This window comes from Ambystoma mexicanum, chromosome 1q (assembly GCF_040938575.1).
Source record: "Ambystoma mexicanum isolate Mex_15411 chromosome 1q, UKY_AmexF1_1, whole genome shotgun sequence".
Classification (NCBI taxonomy): Eukaryota; Metazoa; Chordata; class Amphibia; order Caudata; family Ambystomatidae; genus Ambystoma; species Ambystoma mexicanum.
In genome coordinates, this window is record NC_090922.1 from 86,541,722 (window position 1) to 86,560,806 (window position 19,085).

The window sequence follows — 19,085 nt, forward strand, 5'->3', positions numbered from 1 at the left end:
CCCACTTCATAGGGATGGACTGCTAAAGTTAGGGATCGATTCTGAAGAACTGCCTAATGCTATATTTGTGTTAACCTACCCTTCTGTTGCAGGTTGTGGCTGTGTTTTCCCATTTACTGCATTAGGCGAAATGTAACTGTATATATGTTAAATAGTGAAAGGCGTGTGTGGTAGCAGTTTTATATTACTGTGGGTTAATTGTGTTTAATTATTAAGGCCTATATTAAATGTATATGTATTTTATATATACACTTATCTAACCATATACTCTGGAGTTTTACTGTGTATGCTCATTGTGGGTTTACGATCACTCTCACAAATCCTTAGTCTTGACCGTCTCCAAGCTACCGTGATTGGTCTGGCTTGTACAAAAGGTTCCCCTGTTCCACTAAACTAGTGTGGCCTCCTAAACTTCTGCCCACTAGGTCAGGGTTTAAACATCCATCTTAACACCTACGCAGATAAATAAATATGGGGCGGAACATGCATATTCCCCATTCTTCTGGCAAAATGAGGAAGAACGTAGGCCTGTTGAGGGACGTGCCACGCAGTAACATCACACGCCCAGTCAAGCACAAACCTAACCGAATTCATGGAACCCAAGGCGCAACTTCACGTTGGGAAAAGTTACATGCAAACCTTGTGGACTCACCGCCACACATGATAGGAGGCGCAGAGGACTGTGCACATAGTATCCAAAGCGTTATGGTTAGGTTTACATAGCATTTTAGGGGTGACTGCATGTAGTTGTGGTGCCGCTTGGAGTTAGGGGTGATCGTATGCAGATTAGCAGGGGTGCAGTCTTACTTTGCGGTTAAAATTCAATGAATATGAGGAATGCACAAAACAAGTTTTTGCAGGGACTTTGCGCTTTTTCTATGAATCAGGCCCATCCTCTGATAAACATACCTTGCACCTGCCAAAATCGTCCTTGTGTCACACCGCTCCCCGCATGAGCTACGACTCGTCCTACTAAGGCACGCCCCTCCACGTCCACAGCCTCTTCTCAACCAGCACCCAAACACACACGTCCCGACAGGGGTACCTTATCACCTTATCAGGTGTCACGCTATGGGGCACGGCGTGGCATGCTCGGCAGGGCTGGAGTTTATCGCCCTTCATGTTTGTGGCAAGCGAACTGGAGGCTTCAACACAGAAACGCACAGAGGACTGCGCGATCTAGCGCGGCTCGGAACACGTGACTCGTTGCCTAGCAATTCTCAATGCTTGGGTATACGTGTCACGTGATAGTGGTCACGTGTTTCCTTTCCATGGATAAAAGTAATCCGGTTACGGAAAGCATTGCTTCACAGCTGTTCTATCTGGATCACGTGTTGCTTACTCTTCGTTTCAAGACTCCTCACTTCATCTGACCTCGGCTTTGTTCTACGGATTGCTCAGTGCCTAACTCTTGTCTGCTTTGGAACTTTGGACTATTGGTTGACAAACTATTTTCGCCCAACGGATTGCTTGTGTCTTGCCCCTTTACTACCTTGGAATTTGGATCCACTGATGCCGACCTACGCTCTGCCCTACGGACTGCCTTGTGTTTAGCCCCTCGGACTGCTCTGGTACTCTCCACGTTTCTTGTGTTACAACAAGACTCCGGTCCTGTCTTAGGTGGTTACCTGCCCATCTCTGCTGCCACGCCTGCTCGGACCCGCTGCCCCGTTCTGAACAACTGGCTAACGCCTACTTTCGATTCTCTGAGACAACGCTCCAGTCCTCACAGGTATTTAGTGCCCTGGTTGTTTCACTAAGAATACTACATACTGTACAGTTACATAACCTTATACCTTCCTTTGCAGCGCTCCAGGGGTTCTTCCGGTTGTTCCTGAGTCCTGGATCTACGGACTACCTTCTTTGGCCCTAAGCATCACTCTGGCGGTATTTCCGTGATTGTCAGTCTGATACTTGGGAACAGATGGATAGCCCATACTCAGCACGACCAACAGCTGCGTAACAGACTGTGAAGCCTTCTTGGTCATCCAGAGTATGAATCCCTCCACCGGGGACCCAGTGACCGCTTTGATGCAAGCAGTAGCGGCCCTCAGGACCGACATGGCCGCCGCCACAACAGCCATACATGACCGTCTTGACGCCTTACAGAGCACACGTTACCCATTACCCCCAGACACCGAATTCGGGGACTCCGGTCCCTCGGATCAGCCAGCACCTATCCCGGCCTCTGCACCCACTCCTATGTTGTTTCCGACACCCGTTCCTCTTGCTGCCCCAGAACGCTACCAGGGGGACCCTCGGAAATACCGTACCTTCATTAATCAATGTAAACTCCACTTCTTGTCCAGACCCTTGGCTTTCCCCGATTCAGTCACAAAGGCCGCATTTCTTCTGTCACATTTATCTGGGGTGGCGGCCACCTGGGCAAATCCAATGTTGGAAAGCGATCATCCCGCTCTGTATGATTTTGACCTTCTTACATCGGAAATGGCCAAGGTCTTTAATACACACCATAAAGCTCAATCGAGGGACCTGGAACTTCTGGACCTAACACAGGGTAAACTATCGTTGATTGAATACATTGCTCGATATAACCAGCTCGCCGCCGAGACTTCCTGGCCGGAGGAGAAAAAGGCGATTGTGTTCTACCGTGGCTTATGTAACCCCATGAAAGATGCACTTTCAGTAGTTCCTGCCCTTCCCTCTGTGTTTTCGGATCTGGTGGATCTCGCTTTACAGATAGATGCAAGGAGATCCGAGAGAAGGACAGAAACAATGTTCACTAGCCAGTCCGGTCAGGCCTCTTCTACCACCCCTTCCGAATCCATGCAAATAGGTGGTATCCGAAGCCCGATAACACCGTCCAAGCGTGAACGCCGGAGGGCGGATAACGCCTGCTTTTATTGCGGGTTAAACGGGCACTATGTAAGGGAATGCCCCCGACGCCCTAAGAACAAAACCCCGGGTTTTCAGAGGGCTCGCCCATGATACAGGCGGCACCGGCGAGCCTGTCTTCAAACCCCTCTGAACCCGCCTTTGGCCCTGTCAGACCAGTAATAGTCCAGGCCCTTATGAAACCCACCAGGGAGGTCGCACATGTGGTCCAAATTGTAATTGACTCTGGGGCCACAGGTTGTTTTATTGATATTGCCTTGGCCCATCGTCTCAACCTACCCCTGGTCAGAAAAGAACACCCGGAACCCGTACATGCTGTGGACGGCAAGTCCTTGTCGTCCGGCCCCATTCAGTTTCAGACCGCGCCCTTGGAAGTATTGATTCAGAGCACCCACAGGGAAATCATGTCGTTTGACCTTATCACCACACCACAATTCGGTGTCATTTTGGGAATACCCCGGTTACGGCAACACAACCCGTTGATTAACTGGGGGACAGGACAGGTCACGTTCGAGTCAGAGGTGTGTCAGCAGTTTTGTCTTGTGGATGGTGATACGCTCTCCTCTCCTGCCACTATCCTGGGCGCCATGGCCTCTACTCGCATTACTGACGTAACCTCACAGACTGGGCCTTCACATACTGTGGGGGCCATCCTGGCTAATATCCTCATCGAATACCACAAATTCCACATGGTATTTGATAAAGCCAAGGCGGAGGGTCTACCCCCACATAGACCATACGACTGTCCGATTGATTTGGTTCCGGATGCACCTATACCCAGGGGGAGGATCTACTCATTGTCCCAATCAGAGGAGCAGGCCCTCAATGAATGCATCCAGCAGGCGTTGCAATTGGGTCACATCCGTCCATCGTGTTCCCCTGCTGCCAGCCCGATATTTTTCGTGCCAAAAAGGGAAGGCGATTTGCGTCCATGTGTGGACTACAGGAAGTTGAATGCCGTTACTATAAAAAACAGGTACCCTCTCCCCCTCATCTCCACACTGTTGGACAGATTAACAAGGGCTACCGTTTTCACCAAGTTGGACTTAAGAGGGGCATACAACCTGATCCGTATGCGACTTGGGGATGAGTGGAAGAAGGCCTTCTGCTCTCGGCAGGGGTTATTTGAGTACACCGTAATGCCCTTTGGGCTTTGTAACGCTCCCGCAACTTTCCAGCGGTTTATCAATGACGTATTCTCTGACATCTTGGATACGTACGTAGTGGTATACCTGGACGATATATTGGTTTTTTCACCCTCGTTAGAGGAACACATTGGTCATGTCAGAGAGGTCCTCTCTCGCCTTAAGGCGAACGCCCTGTTCGCCAAGCTGGAGAAATGCACTTTCCATTCAAAGGAAGTGGAGTTCCTAGGTTTCCACATCTCCCCTGGAGGCCTGTCCATGAACCAGTCCAAGGTTCGCGCTGTCATGGAATGGCCGACTCCGACTAACATTAAACAACTTCAGTCCTTTCTTGGTTTTGCTAATTTCTACCGACGGTTCATCGCCGGCTTCTCTTCCATCGTTTCTCCATTGACCGCTTTGACCAGTCCTCTTGTCCCGTACTCTTGGACCCCTACGCAGCAAAGGGCATTCGAGACACTCAAATCCAGGTTTACTTCTGCCCCGGTCCTACAACACCCCGATCCCGACCTCCCCTACGTCCTGGAAGCAGACGCCTCTTCGTTTGCGCTAGGTGCGGTGTTGTCCCAGCCATGTCCAGCCACGGGTCGGTTACATCCGGTGGCCTATCATTCTCGGAAGTTCACAACAGCCGAAACTCACTACACTGTAACCGAGAAAGAGCTGCTGGCCATCAAGGACGCCCTCCAGACATGGCGACATCATCTCATGGGGGCAAAGCACCAAACGGTGGTTTATACAGACCACAAAAACCTGCAAGACCTGGCCTCCCTGAAGTGCGTAAACAGCCGGCAGGTACGCTGGCACTTGTTTTTTGCTGCCTTCGATTTTGTTGTTAAACATAGACCAGGCCTCATCAATGGCAAGGCTGACGCTTTGTCCCGATCTCCCGGTGGTGAATCCTTGGTTACATTTCCAGACACATTATTAGGGAAAAGCCATGTTGTTTGCTTGTGTACACCCTCGCCACTCATGCTCACTGCCATTAGAGAATGGGTTTCTAGACATCCTCATACACTCACGGAATGGGACATTACTCTCCAGGACGGGCTACCTTTCATTCAGGGCAAACTATTCCTTCCTACATGCGATGCACGCAACCAGGCGCTGGCATGGTCGCACGATGCGGCCATAAATGGCCATCCCGGGCAACAACGCACCCTTGAATTATTACAACGCTGGTGCTGGTGGCCATCCATGAGAAAGGACATAGAAGACTATGTAAACACATGTTCTATATGCACACAATGCAAAACACGTAGAGGACGGCCGTTGGGGTTACTCCTACCATTACCCATACCTCCCAGGCCGTGGCACACCATCTCTATGGACCTCATCACTGATCTACCTCGCAGACAGGGTTACGATACCATATGGGTTATAGTCGACTCATATACCAAAATGGCCCGTTTCATTCCCTGCACAGGCATCCCGTCGGCCCCAACACTGGCTCGCCTGTTCTTCAAAACGGTTTTCTGTCTTTTCGGTTTACCACATGTCATTATATCAGACTGGGGATCCCAGTTCACGTCCTGCTTCTGGCGTGCTCTTACCGGACTCCTGAAGATCGATGCTCGCTTCTCTTCGGCGTACCACCCTGAAAGCGATGGGCAGACGGAGAGGGTTAACCAAGCCCTAGAGCAGTACCTGCGCTGTCTGTCCCTTCAGTACCAGGACTCCTGGTTCAAGCTGCTCTATCTGGCTGAGTTCGCATACAATAATTCACGTCATTCGGCCACTGGGTTCTCCCCTTTCTACTCTCTGTATGGACAACATCCTCGCGCCCTACCGCTCCCTGATTTCTCCTCTGTCACTCCTGCTGCTAACGCCTGCGTGCGTGATCTAGCAGGTGTCCATGCACAAACACTGGTCCACCTCCACGAGGCTCAGTCGGTGATGAAGGTCAAAGCAGACCGTAAGCGGGCCGAGGCGCCGGTGTATCATGTGGGCGATCGGGTGTGGTTGTCGACCAGACACTTGCGAATCCCTGGTTGTCGCAAGCTGTTGCCCCGCTTTGTGGGCCCCTATCGGATCGTCAGAATACTTAATCCTGTGGCCCTGCGTCTGTCTGTTCCGCGTGCTTGGCGGATCCACCCGGTTTTCCATGTCTCCCTCCTTAAGCCATTCCTTGCTTCCACTCGCATCCTTGTTCCTCCCGCCCCAGTCTCTGTGTCTTCCCAGGACGTTTTTGAGGTCAGTGCCATCCTCGGGTCCCGATTCCATAGGGGCCGCCTACAGTACCTAGTGGACTGGCTGGGTTATGGTCCCGAGGACCGATCCTGGGTTCCCTCCCATGACGTCCAGGCCCCTCTTCTGGTGTCTCAGTTCCATAGGGATAACCCGGCTAGCCCACGGGGTCGTGGGCCGTTGCGGGGGGATTCTGTCACACCGCTCCCCGCACGAGCTACGACTCGTCCTACTAAGGCACGCCCCTCCACGTCCACAGCCTCTTCTCAACCAGCACCCAAACACACACGTCCCGACAGGGGTACCTTATCACCTTATCAGGTGTCACGCTATGGGGCACGGCGTGGCATGCTCGGCAGGGCTGGAGTTTATCGCCCTTCATGTTTGTGGCAAGCGAACTGGAGGCTTCATCACAGAAACGCACGGAGGACTGCGCGATCTAGCGCGGCTCGGAACACGTGACTCGTTGCCTAGCAATTCTCAATGCTTGGGTATACGTGTCACGTGATAGTGGTCACGTGTTTCCTTTCCATGGATAAAAGGAGTCTGGTTACGGAAAGCGTTGCTTCACAGCTGTTCTATCTGGATCACGTGTTGCTTACTCTTCGTTTCAAGACTCCTCACTTCATCTGACCTCGGCTTTGTTCTACGGATTGCTCAGTGCCTAACTCTTGTCTGCTTTGGAACTTTGGACTATTGGTTGACGAACTATTTTTGCCCAACGGATTGCTTGTGTCTTGCCCCTTTACTACCTTGGAATTTGGATCCACTGATGCCGACCTACGCTCTGCCCTACGGACTGCCTTGTGTTTAGCCCCTCGGACTGCTCTGGTACTCTCCACGTTTCTTGTGTTACAACAGGACTCCAGTCCTGTCTTAGGTGGTTACCTGCCCATCTCTGCTGCCACGCCTGCTCGGACCCGCTGCCCCGTTCTGAACAACTGGCTAACGCCTACTTTCGATTCTCTGAGACAACGCTCCAGTCCTCACAGGTATTTAGTGTCCTGGTTGTTTCACTAAGAATACTACATACTGTACAGTTACATAACCTTATACCTTCCTTTGCAGCGCTCCAGGGGTTCTTCCGGTTGTTCCTGAGTCCTGGCTCTACGGACTACCTTCTTTGGCCCTAAGCATCACTCTGGCGGTATTTCCGTGATTGTCAGTCTGATACTTGGGAACAGAGGGATAGCCCATACTCTGCACGACCAACAGCTGCGTAACACCTTGTCCCATCCCGATGCTTAGAACCAGGTCTCGCTTCCCTGATGCCACTGTGTCATCTCTCGACTGAACATTACAATACAATAAAGTTTAATTTGCATGACTATTTTTTATTTATTTATTTTTATTATTTATAAAGCGCCAAAGCCTGCGGGCATCAGGGCGCTGACATGAACACAATGGTACAAACATAGTAACAAGACAGGGATCCGGTCTCAGAAGTCAATTTAGATAATGGGCAAGTTTAGCAAAAGAGGAATGTTTTTAATGTTTTCTTGAAACAATTCCAACCAGAGATCCCTCTGATGGATTAAAGTAAAGAGTTAAAGAATATTGATGCTTTATTCCAAAAAGATCTATCTAGTCCTCTAGTTCTTTTGGATCTTATTCCTTGTAACAGAGTTAGATCGGAGGAACAAAGAGCTCTCGCAGGATGTTATGGTACAATAGCATTTTCTATGTACTTTGGGTCTTTTTCTGACAGAGAGCGATGTATTATAGAGCCCATTTTAAAGTTGATACATTGTTGTATCGGCAGCCAATGTAGGTCTTTCCTAACGTTCATAATGTGAGATCTCCTACAGATATTCATGGCAAAGCGAATGGCATCATTTTGAATAACGTGACATGTTTGGATATTAGACTTGTTCGTCCCGCAAAGTAGGATATTACAATAGTCTAATCTTGACAAAATCATGGCCCTTGCAACTGTTACTGCATTTTTGTTGTTGATATATGGACGTATAGAGCGCAGAAGCCTCAAATGATAGTTGAACGTTTTTCTAAGCAAAACAAGTATTACCAGAGCAGAAGAGAATCTTTTCGGTTACATATTTCGAGAGTATTATTTACATACATATTGGTAGTGTCTGATTTGATTGTTGAGAAAATGTTCAACATTCACTCAGTGTCAGGTTGTCTTGCATGGTTTGTGGTGCATGCATGTCTTATTTTATGACATGATGCTAGGTATTTAGCAGCTTTTTCCACAACTATCTCACTCTTCGAATCCAATAGAATTTGCCTTTCCTGTTCCTCTTTCAGTTTTTTGAAGTCTGTGATCTGTTCAAGTTGAAGAGGAGCAGCTGCATGCCTCTGCAGGAAACCCTGCCCGCCTACCTCCCATATTTTGGAAGCCTGAGATTGTGCCATGTTTGACACCAGCAGTTGCGCCAAATACTGCACTGTATGTTCGAAAGAAGATACCCATTGAGACAACCCTATCAAATGTATCTCCGAAAGGGCGATAATTTGAGGGAGGCACTCCCTGAGGAATATAAAAAAGAGCAAAGAAAGAAGCCTGTGACGTCATAAGAGAGTATGAACGGTGTCTCAGGATACCAGCTGAATAGGATCTATGGATCCTACAGAAACTAATGAGGAAGTGAAGAATCAATTGCACTTTTAAATATGAAAAAAAAGATTACACGTGAAAAAAGTGCTGCAGAGAATCAACCGTTCAATATTTGTAGAGATGGTACAGATGCTGAAACGCAAGTAAACTGAGTTATCATAGAAGCTGGCTAAATGTAGTGAATCGAATGTAGGCGAAGACGCCATTGTATAGAAGCTGGATATCGGTATCATGAATTTTAGTAAGCCAGGACCCATGAAGAGGGAAGAAGAAAAACTATGTTGCAGCAAGAATAAGCTGAATCGTGGAGATGCATGTCAAGGCTATTTGGCCTGAAGTGAAGATTGAAGCAGCCACAGTTGTTTATCTATTCAGAAAAGGAGCAAACGTGCAAGGATGAATCATCTCTTGTTAAGGTGCAAAGAAAGAACACCAAGTGTAGCAAGCATAAGTCATTTAAGACATTGAAAACCTGCAAAATTGACCAAATCGTGGTCTCCTGTGGCGTGAGCCAGGGATGAAAATAGAGTTTGAACTTGGAGTCCTAGAACATGATAGTGAGTGCCTGCACTCCCATGTATTCTCAGACACAAGGATACTCTGCAAGGCCAGGTTCAAAGACAATCTTCATGGCAGAAGGCTTGGGTGATGAGAGAAACTGGGCTAATTGGGTGGGGAGGTGGAGCCAGACCCATCCCCTTGCACCTGGGTCTGGGCTTACGTGCTGCTAAGTGAACCGAATGTTCCAGACATGGCACAAACGAGCCAACCAATTATAGTGGTCCATATAATGAAGGACCTTATAGTTTGAAGACCAATGAGAAACCGTGTATCTAATATTTCTGAAGATTACACGTTTTAGAGGTAGGCATATGTTGTTCACCTGACAGTGGTCAGCCAATTACAATCCTACTTCCTATAGATTATATACTTAGATGTTCCCCTTAAGCCTATCTCGATCCCTAGTATGATTTTCATTATTACCACGTAGTATGATGTCACCGCTGACATATTTTTTGTATAAAGTCTATGTTGTGTGAAAATATCGCTGAGAGAAATCGAGCGTCCGTCCGTTGATGTTCGTGTTAACTATCAGTTTTAGATAATTGTTAATAAAACAGTACTTTGCCATCTTCCTGAGTTGGTTTGGTTATTTGGACTTGGAGTTATTCTGTGTGAACCCATCCATTACATGCACATTCTGTTTGACAAGTTGGACAGACTGGGTGTCACCTACACTAACTATGCAGATGACACACAGATCCTCATACCCCTTTCGGGCAACTTCGAGGCGGTCTCAGCCTTGGTGAACAAAATATACACCCTCATTCAGGCATGGATGGCATCCCATGGCCTCTGCCTGAATGACGAAAAAACGGAGTTACTATTCTTAGGCTCTGAAGCCAATATCCAAAAACTCAGCCCAAACTACACATCCTTTAACATTGATAACAACCCTATCAAGGTGATGTCTATAGTTAAAACTATAGGATTCTGCTTGGACTCCTCTCTCACTCTCACAAAGCAAGTCAATTCCCTCGCCTCATCCACAACGTATACTTGCAAACTCATCAGAGCTTCCAGACCATACCTCTCGAGAGTGAGCTGCACCATACTAGCCAATGCTATTACATTGTCAAGATTAGATTACTGTAATGCCCTGTACTCAGGAGCCAACAAATATATTACAGACAAAATTCAGAGACTGCAGAATAACGCCCTGAGGGCAGCATTGAACATCCCTTACAGAGAGCATATTACTGAATTCAAGAAAGAGGTTAACTGGCTGAAAATAACGGACAGAATTCTCCTCAAAACAGCATCCCTCACCTCCAAATGCCTGAATAACCTAGCACCTCCATACCTAATGGATAAAATTACTAGGAGAACAGCTACCCGTCCCACGAGATCTGCCAACTCATCTATGTTGGAGATTCCCAGGTTCAAACGCTCGACAGCGGGAGGAACTAGCTTCCCTGTTAAAGCTGCACAATGTTAGAATTACCAGTTGACCTCAGACTAGAACAACCCTACCCTAAATTGAGAAATAAGATACTCAATTGGCTACACACCAATGACACCTAACTGATGATTTGCACTTCTACCTCTCTGGCCCCTACACGACCCTTGCTTCCGCCAAACTACACTGTACTTTGGTTAATCGTGTACATGTATGTGTGCATATACTGATACTCATGTTAATGCTTCCTTGACTTACTAAGACCATTGCTATGTATTTTATGTATCTTGCATCTTGTATTTTGCTCCTATTGCAATCATTGCTCTATGTATTGCTACCTTTGCACTGTAACTAAGCTTTAAGATTTCTTGTTTCGGTTGCGCCCATCTACCCAAGGGCTTGGTGCGCATTACCAAACAAATAAATAAACAAACAACAACAACAACATTCCTAAAGGGCCCTAAGCTCACGGGGTAGTGGTGTGGATGTTTCAAAAGATTAAAACCAGTTTTTCTCCAGATTTCCGAACCATCAGGGATCCTCTGCCATTAGCTGGAAGATCTCAGAGTTTCCTGTGGGGAGCAGCTGAATAGAAATAAACTTGAAAGAAGAACCAAGCCGGTGGGCATGTCCCCCTTTGAAGAAATCCCTGCTCGGTTTCCACAGGTGCTCTGCGGACAAAAGGCAAAGTGGTTGGATTGGAGGAAGAGTCGATACCAAAGGCACCGAGTCGATTAACGAATGGTGAGTAGAATAAGGGGAATGGCAAATAAGGGGACAGGATTGTGATACTTTTGAGTAACCAGAAATAATTGTAGAGATAGTGAGACTGCCTAGAGATTCCTAATTCAAGCGAATTAAAAGGAGACATTTCAAACCCCAACAGGGGTACAGTGAAATATAAAATGGGTAGTCAGGACTACTTAAGGTGATGTCTCAAACCTTGTACATGGTAAAAAAGTAAAGGTGAGGGAGGAAGTGATCACAGTTTTTTTTTATAAAAGTATAAATGTCTGACTAGTCTAAATGTTGTTTGTTAAGTAGAATATCAAAGAGTGATAGAGATTGTGAAGAATTGAAAAAGTAACAGTGAGTAAAAGTGTAGTAAAATGATTGGTGCCAATCAAAAGAATAGATAGTCTATTGAAACAAGAGGAGTGAGCAGCGATTGATTTTGCTTGCTCATATTTGTTGTTTTAAAAAAATGTTGAAAAGTGGTGATTTAAGCCAAGATAAAAGGCTTATTTAATTACATTACATTACATTACATTTCTTATGCGCACTATTGGCCCTCAGGCATAAAGGCGCAGACTGGAAAGAAAGACAGCACATACAAAAAGCTGAAGGAGAAAAAAATAGAAAAGGACCCGCAGGAAGTGTTTACTGGGTCCGCAGCACAGAGGGGATGTAGATGATAGTGTCAAAAACTGTCTGGGCAGAGGTCAGAATGGTGTAATTCCTGTAACCAGATCATCCTTGGTGTAGTAAGCTCAGGAGAATAGGAGAGTTTTCAATTCTTTCTTGAAGGCTTGGAGAGAATTGTGATGCCTCAGTCTTGTAGGCAATTTGTTCCAAAGGGAAGGGGCCTTCACATTGAACGCTCAATTTTCAGCCTTAATGGTCTGGTAAGTATCGACAGTCAATTGTCATTATGGGGGATACTCCTCTCATGCACACATGGAAGACACTGCCAAAACACATATCCAAGCCCAAACAGTACTATGCAGAATGGGTAAAGGGCACAGAGGATAAAATGTTGATGACGTGGCCACAGGGGAGATCATTGTCAAGAGCAGTATTGCAACACATGACCACATACTTGCACGCTGCATAGACAGGGAAGAAATTAGAAAAAGGATTCACGGTTTTAGAGCTCTGGAAGAAGAGGATAGAAAAGACCTGCAAGCTGAGGAGTGGATGCTTAATCAGCATAAGGAGGAAGGTGTCGAGCCCTAAACTCCTCTTACCTTGCCTGAAGCAAAGAGTGTTGCTACGGAAAACAGATAGTAGTGTATCCTTTAAAGGAAATAAGAGCAGTGACGACAGGGTACAGTATTCTGATATATAAACCCCCCTCTTACAGTAGCGATGATAGTCCGGAAGAGAATAAAAGAAAGGAAGATATTTTCTAATTCATACAAGGAAGGAAGAAGTGAGCGGTCGAATTTATTGACATAAATAGACAGGGAAATCAAAAGATGGAAAGGAGAAATAGATAAGGCTGACAAGATAGCGCTTGTACAAAATGAATGGATAGGAGGACAGATATTACTCAAGATAGATGGGAAAAGTATCGAGGAAGTTAGGCAAAGAGAAGATAAGGGTGAAAAAGAAAGGAAGAATTAGGGACGAGAGAAAAGACTGACAGAGGATGAGCAGAAAAGGAAAATCAGGGAGCGACGAGAGCAAATAGATCAAGAGGAGCAAGAGAAAATCAAAGAACTGGAAGAAGAACAAAGAAATTATGACAATAGACAAAGAGTGATAGAAGAAAGGGATAGAAAAGAAAGAGAGAAAGAGGAGGAGGAAGCACATATACTAAGAGACAAATGATTAAGGAGATGAAGGGAAGAAGAGGAAAGAAGGGAAGGAGTAAGGAGAGGAGAAGAACGGAATCAAGAGGAAGAAAGAATTAGAAGGGATGCTATGATGCTGGGCTTACTCTGACTTCGTTATGAAACTTGCGTTTTGCTTCTGTAACTTCATGATTACTTTGTGTGTTTTTTTTTTTTTTGGTACAGCTCTGCCATGTGCAGGGGGGTCACTGTGCTCAAATGGAATGTTGTGGGCTGTTATGTGGTTCTTCTTCCCCCCTACTGTGCAGTGCTGTGCCCTGATATGTGTTGTTGTGTGGACTAGTGCATGCCTGGCTTCTGCCTGCATTCCGTCCAGGAAATGCCTCGTGCTGACCTTTCTTTTTATATGTGAGAGTTGTTCTGTCAGCAGACTGCTGTTTTTGTCTACATTTTCTACTGTTTACAGGTTCATGTTATAGGTATGAACATTTAACGCTTTTTGATGGAGTCTTGCGATTGAGAGAGATTCTGTGGATTCTGTTATGCGTGTTGTGATTATTGGTGGAAGACATGTGCTCGATGGTCATGGCGGTGTACAGGGGTGGGTGCTGTTTGAGTTGTTGCATTCTTTCCTTTACATTCTAGTCCTATGGGAGTGCAACGGTGGGATTGGCATTCTATGGAGAAGTGTGGCTTTGTGATTGAAGGCTGTATTGCCGAGCAATACCACTGACGGAGGGGGGTGGTTGGGGGAACTGCTTTTTGGATTCAGACTCCTTTTTGTTTGAGTTTGTTTCTAGTTGTTTTTTCTTAATTCCAGTTTAACCATGCAGACTTGGGATGGCTGCTGTCACTTGTTCTTCCTGGGGTGTTGGTGTTTGATGGGAATGGTTGGTACTTATCCTTACGTTTTGCATTATAAACAATAGTAGCGGACTTGATACAGGTGTTTGTTGGTTTTGATGTGGGTTCTGGGACTTGTTGCTGAGGATATTTGAGAAGGTAATTATAGTAGTGAAAATGTTGGGCATAGGGTTCTGAGGAGATAGTTGGAATGGGTTATGATTTTGTACATAATGGTATTTTGAAACCTGTGTTATACTTGGTTTCTTACAATCAAGGCTGTTTTGAATGTGTGTATGTTGTTTTTTGTTGTAGGTGTGGGGTGGGAGGTTGGTACATGTGTTGCTCTACTCTGTGGGATGGGTTGGATGATTGTCATAGTGTTTAATGGAAGGTTTGTGGATGATTGATGGTTATGAGTCTGTGTGACGATATGGAGTGTGGAGTGTTTTAGTGAGTTATGAAGGGGCCTGTTTCATTGTGTACTTGGAATGTGAAAGGGTTGAACTGTGTGCGGAAGAGAAAGAAGATGCTAGCTAAACTTTGGAGGGAGAAAATTGATGTGGCGGTTTTGCAAGAAACACATTTAATTGATGGATCTGGTGTTCACTGACCAATTCGAGATATACAAAGGTTTTCTTGAATTGCTACTCCTCTAACTCCCGGGGTGTTGGAATATTGTTGAAGAAAGGTTTGAATGCATGTGTTGAAAAAGTGAGTATGGATGGCTATGGGCGTATCATTCTTATTGATCTTAAATGTGAGGGCTTGCTATTAACTGTGGGATCTGTGTATGGGCCATGTGCGGGTGGGGGGGGCCTTTTTTTAATAGCTGAAGAGAATGCTTGGAGATATGGGAGGTGAAATGATTGTTTTAGGAGGAGATTTTAATTGTGTGATTGACCCCAAGATGGATAGGTCCTCGATGTGCAAATTTACTGGGCAGTAATCGAGTAAGGAGTTTCAAGACTTCTTAGATGTATATGACTTGGTTGATACCTGGAGACATTTTCATTGGGGGGATAGGGAGTTCTCATTTTATTCGCCAGTACATAATTCTTATTCTAGGCTTGACTACATATTGATGTCGGATAGGCTGATTGAGAATGCACGGGAGGTGACTATGGGGTAACGACACATTTCGTATCACTAAATGGTAGTGACCAAGTTGATGTTACTTGCTGAGAGACAGGGTCCTAGTAGATGGAGGTTGAAGCCTGTTGTGTTAAACAACCAGGATGCTGTGGCCGCATTAATGAATTTCATACCTAGTTTCTTTGCGGTGAATGAGGGTACGGCGGACAACATGGAGCTGTGGGATGCTTTTAAAGCTTCTGTTAGAGGGGAACTAATGACCTGGACTGCAAGGATGCGTAGGGGAGGTGAAGCCAGATTGGTGGAGCTTGAAATAGAACTTGGAGACTTACAACAAAGTTATACTTTGTCAAGAGATGAGAATATTAAACTTAAAATCTTGGATGCCAAGGCTTTACTACAAAAAGAGTTGGATTGGCAAGTTGAGAAGGGATTGTATTTCATGAATCAAAGGTACTGGGAGCAGGGGGATAAAGCAGGGAGTTATTCGGAGAGGGTGTATGTTCAAAAAATTGTTGATGAGTCTGGAAATTTAGAGATTAGGAAGAGTAAAATTGGGAAATGTTTTCGCTCTTTTTATGCTAAATTGTATGCAGAGGATATTACACCACAAATAGGTGATTTTGACAGGTTCTTTGGGAAGATTGAACTCCCAGTGCTTTCTGAGGAAGGTAGATGTTTCATGGAGGCGCCGATTACTGTCTTGGAGGTTTTGTCGGTGATTGGGGAATTGAATGTGGGTAAATCTCCTGGGATGGATGGGTTGACAGTGGAATTTTATCAAGAAATTGGTGAGGTATTGGCATCGAGTTTGTGTGATTTATATAACTGTTTTTTAAGGGAGAGGAGGTTGTGTGATTCCATGAAAGATGCAATCATCACAGTGTTCTCAAAATCTGGAATAGATGTAACCAAGTGCAATAACTATCGGCCGATTTATTTACTTAATGTAGACCTGAAAATCTTTACAAAAGTACTGACAGTTACACTTAAAAAACATATGGATGATTTGGTGGAGCGTTCTCAGACAGGTTTCATGGAGTGAAGCTATGGGTATGATAATATTCGGACACTGTTGGATATTTTGAGTCTAGCGGACTCAGAGATAAAGGATGTTCTATTGATTTTTTTGGATGCAGAGAAGGCCTTTGATAGGGTGAATTGGGGCTTTCTGAATTATACACTGTCAAGATTAGGTTTTGGTCCCATCTTTATTAAGGTTGTTCGAGCTCTTCAGAATGACATATCGGCGAAGGTGTGGGTGAATGGAGGGTTTTTAGCATCGTTTTCATTGTATAGAGGCACTCGCCAAGGTTGCCCTTTGTCGCCGCTGTTATTTAATTTGGTGTTGGAGCCCTTGTTGGCGTATATAGTTCAGATGGGATGTATCAGAGGGTTTGCGGTGGGTGATTGGGAAGTAAAGGCTCTGTCTTATGCGGATGATGTGGTGATCGTCTTAAATGAGCCTGTTGTTGGAGGTCCTGTGTTACGGGAGGTCTTTGATGAGGTAGGTAGGTTATCCGGGTACAGGATCAATTGGGATAAGACGGTGGTATTTCCGGTGAGGGCTTCGCTGGGTTGTGAACAGCTGTTGGGGTGGGACTGTAAATGGGAATATTCTAGTGTGAAGTATTTGGGGATTTATATTACTCGTGACTTTGGAAAGTTGGTAATTTCTAATGTTGATAAAATCATTGAGGTTCTTAAGCAGGATATTATGAGATGGGGACATGTAAATCTGACTCTTTGGGGCAAAGTCAATGCTATTAAAATGATTTTGCTGCCGAAGATTCTGTATGTTGTTCAATCTCTGCCTTAACATTTTACAAAGGGAACATTTGCACATATAGATAGATTGTTTCAGGATTTTTTGTGGGGATTTGGGAAAAAGGCCAGGATTCCCCGGTTCATTATGGTCAAGAGTGTTAAGGATGGAGGATTTGGGTATCCGATTTTGGGAAATTATTGTAGTGATTTCTTGTTGAAGAAAGTGTCTTGTTACTCTGGTATTGCTCTGCACCGGATGCCGTGGTGGGTACGAATTGAGATGCAACAGTTTTTGCCTTATGATATTAAATGTTTATTTTTTTTTGGAAAGTTGCCTAAGAAGGTACAGAGTTTGAAATCCGTGTTGGCTACTAAAGAGGCGTTGTCGTCGTGGATTGTTGGTGCTGGTCAGGGATTATATCTTTATGAGGAGGCCTCACTTTGGCATAATCCTGGTCTGCTGTTTGATAATAAGGTGCTGTCGTGGAAGAGTTGGATTCAGAGAGGAATTTTGACTGTTGGAGATGTGTGGAATGAGGCTGGGGTGGTGCCTTTTGAGAGTTTAGTAGAGAAATTTGGTTTGGGGAACAGGGAACTGAGGAGATATAATATTTTGGTAGCTTTACTCATTGAGCGGAGCGAGATGTTGGATGCTCCATTTCTGAAAAAAACGGAAAACTTTGGTATTTTGGAGATGGGATTTCAAAGAGTGTCTACGTTTACGCAGTTTATGCTTCCAGATAGGCAATGGTTGGATTTGTGGGAAAAATTGAGGTTGTCATGGACAGAAGAGTTGGGCAGGGAACTAACATTGAGAGAATGGGATAGGATTTGGAGAGTGCCGACGACAACCAAAGTGGATTTGCAATTGCGCTACATCCATCAAAGGATAGTGGGCAGAATTTATTGGACTCCAGCGCATATGTGCAAATTGGGTTTAGTTGATGATGCTTTGTGTTGGGGTTGTGGGAAAGAACAGGGTACACTGTTACATATGTTATGGCATTGTGAAAGGGTGGTAGGCTTTTGCAGGGAGGTTCTTGACAGGATTGACCAGATTTGGAAGATTGTCTACCCACGCAATCCCATAGCAGTTATATTTTTGTCCTATGGTGGTGGTAGTAATGTGAGTTGGGTGACGTTGTGTGCAGTGCGTAAAGTTTTGTTGGTGGCAGCTAAACAGGTGTTGAAGGTTTGGAAGACACGGAAAAAGCCGATGGTGGAGGAGTGGATTTTGGATGTTAGGGCTTTGTCGAGGTTTGAAAAGACGATGTTTCGTAAACAGGATAAGGCAGACCTTTATGATGAAATGTGGGAGGATTTTGATGACCTTTATGGAGAAGGCTGAGTTGGGTTATGGAGTGGAGTGCAATGGTTTACTTTCATATTCTTGGGGGTGGGGGGCTTTGTGTTGTTTATGTGGTTGTTTGTGTGGTCTTGTTTGTATGTTGTTATTTGTTTGGTACATTTGATTTGGTTTTCGATTGATTTTAAAGTTTGATATGGTGGGATACAGGGTTATGATATAAAATTCTATTGTATTGTTTCCCACTATTGTATGTTATGCAGTTCAATGACTATGGATGATGTTACTGTTGTTTGTTAACTATTGTTGAAAATAAGAAATAAAGAGTTTAAAAAAAAAAGAAGGGATGCAAGAAAACAAAGGGAAGTAGATGAAGAAATAGAACGAAAGAGGAGACAGCAAGGTTTTGACACCAGTCTCATTCATAAAGAACAAATGAGGCCGAGCCTAGAAATACGATGGGACAGAGTGGAAGAGATTTTCCTGATAAATGAAGTAACTCAGCAGCCTCTAAAGTAGCATTAGAAGAAGAAAGATTTGATGTAGAAAGCATTGGAGAAAGGATCGATAAGGTCTATCAACAGTTAAGATGAGGTAGCAAGTATGGAGTTTGAAGGAATGGTGATCGATCCCCAATACTTCAATCATGAAGTGAGGAGGGAAACCTGTTCGGTGACGAACGTCGGGCATTATCTTTGGGCAGACTGAACTTAGACAAGGGTGAGGGGACTGATAGTCACAATAGTTGGGGACTAGACATGCCAGACAAGGAAAGAGAGTCAGGTCTTTGGGCAGAAGGAGGTAGCGTGTGCGCTCCAGAAGGAAGCCTGCA